We start from the raw sequence: 12,717 nt of genomic DNA on the forward strand, positions 1-12,717 counted from the left end.
TTTCAAAAATTCCTTAATGAGGGAAAAATAAAGCCCATAGAAGAGGTCGCTGAACCTGGGCATCGGGGAACAGATTCGCAATTGGGATAGACATATACCCAATTGCCTTGCTTGGTTGAAATACAGGAATTGTAAATGCATTCTTGTTAATCTTAATTCCATAGACATATAGGCATTGAGTTAGCTTGAATAGGCGAGTAAGAAATCGACAGATTCTTATGAGTAATATCAACCCTGTCAATCAACAATCCAGATAAATCAATTAGTCGTTTTAAGCCAAGAACACAACACGATCGTCAATTAGCCCGTGACCCTGGAATATCCTCTCCTACTGTTTGTTTCTTGAAAATTGCTGGTTGTTTGGTTAATTGTTCTAGTTACATTATTGCTTGATAATTTAGGTAGTAAATTAGTGATACCCCTATTTTGTGGAAAAACCTCTTGAGTAGATAAGTTAATTGAGTTTGAATCAAACAACAGTTAATCACAAGTCTTCGTGGGAACGATACTCTACTCACTACATTATTACTTGAGGATCACGTGCACTTGCGTGAGTGTTTTTGGTCGCAACAATTCGCTTGTATCTAGCCACAAGTTACTTAACTATATCAATAAATGCTAAATGAATCAATTCTAATGCATGAAAATAGATTTTCTGGAGTTTTTCCCAAAAAATCAAAAATTGACTCCGGGCCGAATGGTACATCGTGCGACACGACATCACCCTTCGTGCATTAACACTCTCTCACAAATATCATGCACGACATCACCCTTCGTGCTTTAACACTCTTCCTCTCCCAAACAACAATCACAAACAATAAGGGCAAGGAAATAAATAAATCACAATAAAATCCCGGCAAGGGAACAATAGTACATCAATCATATCCCGGCAAGGGAAACAATATCAAAAGCAACAACATCCCGTCAAGGGAGACTATATCATAATCCTCCTCTCTTTTTCATATTTACTTCACAACTCAATTCACAACTTGAGCCAATGCTCTATAATGTTCAATCGCCAACAATAATTCCACAACTCATTTCACAACTTGAGCTAATGCTCTTCAATGCTCAATTACCAAAATTTCTTCCACAAGCCTTGTTCAACAATAGAAATACCACATAAGGCATGAACAATACACAACGAAGTCATATTAATCATAGCATAAGACTCACGGGCATGCTTGACACCAACGTATAGATACTCGTCACCATGCCTATACGTCGTACTCAACAATTAACACGTAGCAAATATGACACAACTCCTAATCCCTCAAGCCAAGGTTAAACCAAACACTTACCTCGATGCCACAAACACAATTCAAGCCTCAACTACTGCTTTACCTCTTGATTCCACCACCAATTCGCTTGTATCTAGCCACAAGTTACTTAACTATATCAATAAATGCTAAATGAATCAATTCTAATGCATGAAAATAGGTTTTCTGAAGTTTTTCCCAAAAAGTCAAAAATTGACCCCGGGCCCGCTTGGTCCAAACCCGAAATTCGGACCAAAACCTGATTACTCATTTACCCCCGAGCCCGGATATATAATTGGTTTTGGAATCCGACCTCAATTTGAGGTCTAAATCCCCAAATTTCAATATTCTCAGGTTTTACCCAAAATTCCCAATTCCACCATGAAAACCCTAGATTCTAGGATGAAATCTTGTAAAAAGAAGTTAAGAAGCGAAAGAAATGAGTTTAAAATCACTTACTTGTGTTTTGGGGAAGAAACATTGTTTGAAAAATCACCCCTTATGTTTTAGGTTTCTGAAAATGGAAAAATAACTGAAAAGTCCCGTTTATATACTCCTCTCAGACCCTCACCGCGAACCGCATAAAAAGGATTGCTGCCGCGGAGCTCCACCGCGGATCGCGAAATATCGAGCGCGGCCGCGAAAAGTCTTGGCCTTGCTCACCGCGGACCGCATGAATCCCACCGCGGTCGCGGAAGCCCCACCGCGGTCGCGAGAAAGCACTGCGGACCGCGAAGCCAGGTTCAGAGACCTGCAACTTCTCTGAACCTGCAACAGCTATTTTTTTCTAAGTCTAAATCCACTCCGTGGCCTATCCAAAACTCACCCGAGCCCTCGGGGCTCCAAACCAAGCATACACGCAAGTCCAAAAACATCATACGGACTTGCTCGTGCGATTAAATCATCAAAATAACATCAACCACTATGAATTAAGCCTCAAATTCATGAAATCACTCAAGAACATCAAAATTTTCAGTTTCCTCAAATAAGGTCCGATTTATACTAAACGGACTCCGATTCTCACCAAACTTCACAGATTCTACTAAATTATTATTTCAAACTTGTGCCGGGCTCCGGAACCAAAATACGGGCCCGATAACATCAATTTCATAATCTTTCATTTTGTCAAATACTCTTATATTTTCCAGAAAACAATTTTCTTCAAAAATTCATTTCTGGTGCTTGGGACCTCGGATTTCACTTCCGGGTGTCGATGCCCCCTTTTTCTCGCGAAATCGGGTATATGACATTTGGGAGGACAACTCGTTCCCTTTTTGGGAATTGGGTTTAAGAGAAGTGAAGAGTCTCCACTTAATGATTAAAGTGCATTAGGACACTAAGAAGGGTTTTGTTTGGATAACAAGAGATTGGGTAAGGGCTTGAAATTATTCCAAGGGGAAGGTATTAGGCACCCCTCAGAATCCACTAGTGTGGTTCCCAGCCAAGCTATTGTTGTGACTTTAAGGTACAAATAACATATAGACAAATAAGGCTTCAAATAAGAGGGGATTTTCACATAAAGGTTGCAAATAGATGGAGTGAAAAGAAACGAAAGAAAAACTGAATTTTGAGAAAAAATAGTTTGAGAAATTTGAAAATAAACAATGAAATAAACAAGTAAAAGAGAGGGGGGTCCTAGGTTTATAAATAATATGGATCACCCCACACAACACCCGGTAATCACTTATACACGTGGTGTTATCGCGTGGTCATCATATCCATATCTACCCTTTCCCATCCCGTTAAGGTACTAAAGCGCGGAATAGTCTCGTTTACTTATTGCATGCTATTACCCGCCCCAAATCTATCAATCCCGGAGGTATTTGGGATTACTAATCCTAAAGGGAGGGGACATTGGCTTATTTGTGGTTTCAAAAGGTTAAAATACTAAGGCGACAATCAAAACACATATAGCATGTTTGGGGGAGAGCATATAAACAAATAATAAGGCTCAGACAAACCTCCTTAAACAAGAGAAAACACATAGTTTAGCATGTCTTACACGTACTGTTTAAGGTCTAAATATAACTTAAAAGGAATTGGTGGCAGACTGATTTATTACATAGTTTAGATAAGAAGCACGAATCAGGCCTGCCTGCTGGTTGTAGTTAATAAAATCTAGTTCAGTTTATAAGTTTATCCTGAGGCTTGCCTAAGTGATAGACGAAACCTATAGGCATGATATCTACTGATTTCAGAAACAAAAGAAGAAAAACTGATTGCAGATTGATTTAGGTAAAAAGAAAGTTGCCAGTAAAAAAAACGAGCACAGGTTCTGCCATTGGTAATGCCAGTTTTAAACTTATAAACAAATGAGGCGATTTAGATTTGAATTAGAACCCCTATAGGCATGCTTTCTATGTGTTTTCCAACTTAAAACTTTGTTATAGACATAGAAGAATGCAGAAATTCTACAGCATGATATCTAAGCGTTGCGTATCTGATTACATTTTGGTTATTATGGCCTATAGATAAGTTTGCCTAGTGAAAAGCGGGTATGCAAGAATCAGAAAAGACCTATAGGCATATTCTCTACGTGCGTATGCAGAAACTATAGACATAATATCTACATGAAAGTGCAGAATCCCTATAGTCATGGTATCTAAATGAAAGTGCAGAAATCTTATAGGCATGGTAACTATATGAAAGTGCAGGAGTCTTACAGGCATGGTAACTACATGAAAATGCATGTCTTATAGGCATGGTAACTATATGAAAGTGCAGGAGTCTTATAGGCATGGTAACTATATGAAAGTGCAGAAATCTTATAGGCATGGTAATTATATGAAAGTGCAGAAGTCTTATAAGCATGGTAACTACATGAGAAATACTGAAATTAGAGATTCCTATAGGCAAGTTATCTACCATTTTCATGCATAGTCACCCCTCCCTTTTCACTAAACATCCTCGAAAGTTTATTACAGCCTAAAGAGAATAAAGAAGATACATCAGAAATTGAAAATTACAACCAAGGAGAGCCTGATTCAGACTTCCTGTTAGAAAGATGGAAAAGGTTTTAACTTAAGGAAAATCAGCAAACAATCAATTAGACCTATCAAAAAGGAATTTTGAGTCAATCACTAGTTTGAAAACCTTTTTTAAAAAGGATTCATCACATATAAATCATACAGACACGTTAAACATGAAAGAAACTTGTCGAGCCATTGTAAAATCAGTGGAAACTCCAGTGTAGGAGAGTTTTAGCAAAAAGTTCGAAATTGTACAAAAGATGTCCAAACTCAGCTCAGAGACTCAAAGTCAGTCTGAAGGAGTTAAGGGTTCTAAAACAAAACCCTAGTTCACATAATCAAACCTCGGCGGAATCCCCAAATTCTAGGGTTTCCACCGAGAATCAAATACAGGGATGAGGAGGCAAGTAGTCAAAACCAGCTCAGGGGTTTCTTTCAGAAACTCATAAGAAAACATGTAAACACAGTAGAAGGAGTAGAAGAAACATGCTTAAGAAAGTTTTTCTCAGAAGAAACCTAACAAGGATCAGTAGCAGGAAAATATCAAAGAACACAGTAGAAAGGTATAGTATAGTAGGACATAGTTGAAGAAATACCAGAACATAGTAGAAAGCACATGAGAACACAGTATGGAAAACATGGTAGAAGAAACACAAGCGTGGAGCATACAGAACACAGTAAAGAACATTCAAGAACGGAGTGTAAAACTCAGTAAAAGAACATACAAGAACATGGTAAAAGGAAAAGCACAAGAATACAGTAGAAAGCATGCAAGAAAAGGATATAGGAAACACAGTAAGAGAACAATACGAATAACAAAGAAGATAAATCATTAAACACTTAAACACTTTCCAGAAAACCCTAAATAGGAAAAGAAGGGTTTTGAAAGTAATTTTCAAAAGAAAAATTAGGGAAACCGTTTGAAAACTCAAGTAGAGCATAGATACACAACAGATCTAAAGAGAATCAGAGAAAACCTCGAAAGGTTAGGGTTTCGAAAGAACCCTAGATTGAGATGGCTTTGAAAAGTCATTGACCTGAGTTGGAGAGGTCGGAATCAGACTCAAACAACTATAGCACGCCGGAGCAAGGCCGGAGATGGCCGAAAACATCGAGTCGTCGAAGGTCTGAGTGAAGACCTTCGAGGTCTGGCCTCGAATCTTCAAGTATCGAGCACATAGGAGCGACAGGAGGTGAATATAAGACTCCCATGGCCGGAGAAGCCATGGTTTCCGGTGGGTTTCGAGGTTGAAGACGGTGGGAGACGATTAGGGTTCCAGGAATGTTTGAGAGAGTTTGAGAGACGAAGGGGTTCAAAGGCGGCTGATTAGGTGAAAGTGATTAGGGTTAGGGTGTTTGGAAATTAAAAAGGAAAGTGGTAATTATGGCCGTTGATCAAAATGATCAACGACCTGGATCAAAAGGGGAGCCAGGCGGGTTGTATTAACGGGTTAGAGGTCGGGTAATTTAGGAATTGGGCTGGTCCGGTTTGAGATTGAAATTGGGTTAATTTGGGCTAAAATTGAAATGAAATGGGGCTAACTTTTAAATAGCCACTTTTCCCTTTTTATTTTATAAAACAGTAAAACGATTTCGGAAAATAAATTAAAGGTGCTAAATTAATTAATAGTATATAAATATTAGATTAAAAATATTGGAATCAAATTTGTAATTACAAACGCAATTAATTCTTAAAATATGCTAAAATTGCAATTTAGTGCAATTTAGCTTTAAAAATACCAAATCAATTTATAAAAATGTGCAAAAATTACCTTAGCTATATATTGGTATAAATATGAGAATATAATAGCTTGATCACCAAAAGGATAATTTGGGAACAATTATTGGTTTTTGTACTACTAAAATAGGGCAATAAATTGGTTCAAAAATCTTTTAAAAAATTGGAAAAAGTAATAAAACACTTGGACATGCTTATATATGCATATATATACTATTTTGAAAGTATTTTGCATATGAAAATATACGGGAAAAAATTGGGTATCAACACCGGGCATATGCCCATGTCCCATATTTTCCTACGGACCCTCCGGTACCGTCGAATCACGAGTCCGGGTCAGTTTACCCAAAATATTGACCGAAGTCAACTCAAATTCTTTTTAAAGCGAAACTCATCATTTTTCACAGATTTTCACATAATGGCTTCCCGGATACGCGCCCGGACTACACACGCCGATCGAGGTGAGATAAAAAGGAGGTTTTAAGGCCCCGGAACACAGCATTTATTTTCAAAACAAGTGATGATAAAAGGTCATCACATTCTCCAGCTTTAAAACAACCGTTCGTCCTCGAACGGACATAAGAAGGAAGTACCTGAGTCGGAGAAAAGATGGGGATATCGGTTCCGCATATCGTACTCGAACTCCCAGGTCGATGCCTCAGCAGGCTAACCTCTCCACTGAACACGAACAGAAGGGAAACTCTTCGATCGCAACTTACGAACCCTCCGGTCTAGAATAGCTACTGGCTCCTCCTCATAGGACAAGTCGTTGTCCAACGGGACAGTGCTGAAATCTAACACGTGGGATGGATCGCCATGATACTTCCGAAGCATGGACACATGAAACACTGGATGCACGCTGATAAACTCGGCGGCAACGCAAGTCTGTAACCACCTCTCCCACTCGATCAAGAATCTCAAACAGGCCAATGAATCTAGGGCTAAGCTTGCCCCTTTTACCAAATCTCATCACGCCCTTCATAGGCGACACCCGAAGCAACACCCGCTCGCCGACCATGAACGCCATATCACGAACCTTACGATCGTCATAACTCTTTGGCCTGGACTGAGCTGTACGAAGCCTATCCTGAATGATCTTGACCTTGTCCAAGTCATCCTGTACTAGATCCGTACCCAACAACCGAGCCTCTCCCGGCTCAAACCATCAAACCGGCGACCGACACCACCTACCATATAAAGCCTCATAAGGAGCCATCTGAATGCTCGACTGGTAACTGTTGTTGTAGGCAAATTCCGCTAAAGGCAAAAAATGATCCCACGAGCCTCCAAAGTCAATAACACAAGCTCGGAGCATATCCTCCAAAATCTGAATAGTACGCTCGGACTGACCGTCCGTCTGAGGATGAAATGTTGTGCTCAACTCGACCCGTGTGCCCAACGCACGCTGAACTGCCCTCCAGAAATGTGAGGTAAATTGCGTACCTCGGTCAGAAATGATAGACACGGGCACACCATGAAGACGAACAATCTCCTGGATATAGATCTCAGCCAACCTCTCAGAAGAGTAAGATACCGCCACAGGAATGAAATGCGCTTGGTCAGCCTATCAACAATAACCCACACAACGTCGAACTTCCTCTGAGTCCGTGGGAGTCCAACAACAAAGTCCATAGTGATACGCTCCCACTTCCACTCAGGAATCTCAATCTTCTGGAACAAACCACTAGGTCTCTGATGCTCGTACTTTACCTGCTGACAATTCAAACACTGATCCACATATGCAACAATATCCTTCTTCATCCTCCTCCACCAGTAATGCTGCCGCAAATCCTGATACATCTTAGCGGCGCCCGTATGAATAGAGTACCGGGAACTATGGGCCTCCTCTAGAATCAACTCACGAAACCCATCCACATTAGGCACACAAACTCGACCCTGCAGCCTCAAAACTCCATCATCTCCAACTGTAACCTGCTTGGCACCTCGGTGCCGCACTGTGTCCCTGAGAACACACAAATGAGGATCATCATACTGCCGATCTCGGATGCGATAAAATAATGAAGAACGAGCGACTGTGCAAGCTAACACCCGACTGGGCTCGGAGACATCCAACCTCACAAACTGATTGGCCAAAGCCTGAACATCCAAAGCATAGAGTCTCTCACCGACCGAAATATACGCAAGATTGCCCATACTGGTTGACTTTCTACTCAAAGCATCGGCCACCACATTGGCCCGGATGATATAAGATGGTGACATCATAGTCTTTCAATAGCTCCAACCACATTCTATGCCTCAAGTTTAGCTCCTTCTGCTGGAACAAGTACTGTAGACTCTTGTGATCCGTGAACACCTCACATGACACGCCATACAGATAATGCCTCCAAATCTTCAACGCGTGAACAATGGCTGCTAACTCCAAATCATGGACTGGATAGTTCTTCTCATTAATCTTTAATTGCCACGAAGCATAAGCAATGACCTTGTCATCCTGCATCAACACCGCACTAAGGCCAAAACGAGATCCGTCACAACAAATAGTATATGGCCCTGAACTTATGGGCAAAACCAACACTGGCGCCGTAGTCAAAGCCATCTTGAGCTTCTGAAAGCTCGCCTCACACTCGTCCTACCATCTGAACTGGGCACCTTTCTGGGTCAACCTGGTCATCGGGGCTGCAATAGATGAAAACCCCTCCACAAACCGACGGTAATAGCCTGCCAAACCGAAGAAACTCCGGATCTCTGTAGCTGATGTGGGTCGAGGCCAGTTTTTGACTGCCTCTATCTTCTTCAGATCTACCTGAATACCCTCTGCTGATACAACCTGGCCCAGGAATGCAACTAAATTCAACCAAAATTCGCACTCGAAAACTTAGCATACAACTGACTATCCTCCAAAGTCTGAAGAACCACTCTCAAATGCTGCTCATGCTCCTCCCGGCTGCGGAAATAAATCAAAGTATCATCAATGAAGACGATCACGAAGGAATCCAAATAAGGCCTGAACACTTGGTTCATCAAATCCATGAAAGCTGCAGGGGCATTTGTCAATCCTAATGACATCACCAAGAACTCATAATGCCCGTACCGAGTGTGGAAAGCTGTCTTAGGGACATCGGATGCCCTAATCCTCAACTGGTGGTAGCCAGATCTCAAGTCGATCTTAGAAAATACTTGGGCACCCTGAAGCTGGTCAAACAAATCATCAATCCTCGGCAATGGGTACTTATTCTTGATTGTTACCTTGTTCAATTGCCGGTAATCTATACACATCCTCATCGATCCGTCCTTCTTTTTAACAAACACACCGGCGCACCCCAAGGCAAAACACTAGGCCTAATAAAGCCCTTATCGAGCAGGTCCTGCAACTGCTCCTTCAATTCTTTCAACTCAGGCAGGGACATACAATACGGCAGAATAGAAATGGGCTGAGTGCCCGGAGCCAAATCAATGCAGAAGTCAAGTGGCATACTTGGCAGGTCTGAAGGGAAAACCTCAAGAAACTCACGAACAACAGGCACATAATCCATAGAAGGGACCTCAGCACTAGAATCACGAACATATGCCAAATAGGCCAAACATCCCTTATCAACCATGCGCCGAGCTTTCATATATGAGATAGTCCTACGGGTAGAATGACCAGGAGTCCCTCTCCACTCTAAACGAGGCAACCCCGACAAGGCTAAGGTTACAATCTTGGCATGACAGTCCAAGATGGCGTGGTAAGGTGATAACCAGTCCATCCCCAATATGACATCAAAATCAACCATATCCAAAAGTAACAAATCTACTCGAGTCTCAAGACCCCCAATCACAACTATACAGGAACGATGGACACGATCTACCATAATAGAATCACCAAATGGTGTAGACACATATACAGGAGCACTCAAAGAATCACTAGGCATGACCAGATACGGTGCAAAATAAGATGACATATAAGAGTATGTAGACCCTGGATCAAATAGCACTGAAGCATCCCTACTACAAACCAAAACCATACCTTTGATACCTGCATCGGATGCCTCAGCCTCAGGCCTGGCTGGAAGAGCATAACATCGGGGCTGGGCCCCACCACCCTGGACTACATCTCTAGGACGGCTGCTGTCGGTTGGCCTCCACCTCTAGCGGCCTGACCTCCACCTCTAATACCTCTACCTCCACCTCTAGCACCTCTACCTCCACCCCTAGCTGGCTGAGTGGGCTGTGGAACACTCGGTGCCTGAAACATGGCACGGGAACCCTGATGCTGAGAGCTGCTCGATGCTCGGGGGGAAAAATCTAGCAATATGCCCCGTATCGCCACAAGTATAACAAGCCCTCGGCTGCTGAGACTGCTGACCCTGACGACCTGAATGACCACCCCGGAAACTATAAAGCGGTGGTGCACTAATAGGAGCTGGTGGTGTACTGTAGGACTGCTGATCAAAATACTGCATATGAGAACCACAGACACCTGAAGCACCGTGAGAAACCTGAAGTGCTGACTGAAAAGGCCTAGGAGGATGGCCTCTACCAAAAGAATCCTGCTTCCAGACGAGGCACCACTGAATCTGCCAGAATGACGAGGCCTCTTGTCAGACATCTGACCACACCCCTGTGATAAAACCATCTCAACCCTCCTGGCCACATTGACCGCATGCTGAAAGGAAATCTCGCTCCCCGTCTCCTTCGCCATCTGAAGTCGAATAGGCTGAATGAGTCCCTCAATGAACCTCCTTACTCTCTCTCTCAGTGGGAAGTATAAGAAGATCATGACGGGCCAAATCAATAAACCTGGTCTCGTACTGAGTAACAGTCATAGAACCCTGCTGGAGACGCTCAAACTGCCTTCGATTGTTCTCCCTTTGAGTGATAGGAAGAAACTTCTCCAAGAATAGCTGAGAAAACTGATCCCAAGTAGCTGGTGACCCAGCTGGCCTAGCCAAACAATAATCTCTCCACCAAGCCTTGGCGGATCGAGACAGTCGAAAAGCAGCAAAGTCGACCCCATTGGTCTCCACTATCCCCATGTTCCTGAGAACCTCATAAAAGCTGTCTAAATAATCCCGGGGATCGTCAGAAGATGCATCGCTGAAAGTGGTAGTGAAGAGCTTGGTGAACCTGTCCAATCTCCACAAGGAATCAGCAGACATAGCTGCTCCATCGCCGGTCTGAGCTACCACACCTGGCTGAACTGCTGTAGTCTGAAAATGGGGAGTCATCTGCTCTAGAGTGCGGGTAGCGGGAGTGTGTGCTCCTCCCCCAGCCTGAGAGACGGCTGGTGCTACAGGAAGTAACCCTGCCCGAGTGACACTCTCCATAAGGCCCACTAGACGGACCAGAGCATCCTGAAGTACTGGGGTAGCAATGAACCCCTCTTGGACCTGAGCTAGTCCTGCTAGAACTTCCTGGGCTGGAACCTCCTCGTCACACTCAACCTGAGGCTCCACCACTGGTGCTGCTACTCTGGACTGGGCTCTGCCCCTGCCTCGGCCCCTGGCACGGCCTCGGCCCCGCCCTCCGCCCCTCGTAGATGCTATCACTGGGGGCTCGGGCTGCTGATCAGTAGATGAGAAAGCGCGTGTTCTCTCCATCTGCGAAAGAACAGAGTATAAATTCAATTAGAATTGAGAAACCAAACCGCACGACAGGAAAGAATAGATGTGAAGTTTTTCCTAGCTTTGTAGCCTTTGGGGGATAAATACATACGTCTCCGTACCGATCTCTCAGACTCTACTAAGCTTGTCCATGAATTGTGAGACCTAAGTAACCTAGAGCTCTGATACCAACTTGTCACGACCCGGATTTCCCACCCTCGAGAGTCGTGATGGCGCCTACTAGAGAAAGCTAGGCAAGCCAACCATTTGTCTTATCTACCTTTTTCCCTTTTTAATCCATTAACAATTAAGAACCAACATTAAATAATCAGTGGAATTAAATAAGCGAAAGACTGAAACGCAATATTTTAATAATGATGCCAATACCAATCCATAACATAAACTACCCAGAACTGGTGTCACAATTTCACAGACTATCTAAGAATACAACAAATAAGGGTTCGAAAGGAAAATACAACGCTGTCTCTAAAATACATAAAAGAAACAGAATGAAGGGATAGAAGGAGACGCCAAGGCCCGCGGACGCCTGCAGGACTACCTCGGGTCGCCTGATAAACTGGAAGCAACAACCTCACTGCGGTCCGAAAGCTACAGTACCGGGATCTGCACAAAAGAGTGCAGAGTGTAGTATCAGCACAACCGACCCCATGTGCTGGTAAGAGCCTAGCCTAACCTCGGCGAAGTAGTGACGAGGCTAGGACCAGACTACCAAATAATCCTGTGCAATTAAATCATATACAGCGGAAAATAAAGGCAGAAATTTATAATTTAAAAGTAAGAAGGGGGAAGGCATGCTGCGGGGGAATCAAGTAACAACAGAAAACAATAAATAACCGTAAAGAACACTATAACTCAAAAATCAACAATAATTGGAACATCAAGACAAGTGCACGGCATCACCCTTCGTGCTTTTACTCTCGTCCTCACCAAATATCAATATAATCGGCACGACATCACCCTTCGTGCTTTTACCTCACATAATCATGGCACGGAATGATCCTTCGTGCGTTATCACTCATATAAAGGCACAGAATGGTACATCGTGCGACACGACATCACCCTTCGTGCATTAACACTCTCTCACAAATATCATGCACGGCATCACCCTTCGTGCTTTAACACTCTTCCTCTCCCAAACAACAATCACAAACAATAAGGGCAAGGAAATAAATAAATCACAATAAAAT

This window comes from Nicotiana attenuata, unplaced genomic scaffold (assembly GCF_001879085.1).
Source record: "Nicotiana attenuata strain UT unplaced genomic scaffold, NIATTr2, whole genome shotgun sequence".
NCBI lineage: Eukaryota > Viridiplantae > Streptophyta > Magnoliopsida > Solanales > Solanaceae > Nicotiana > Nicotiana attenuata.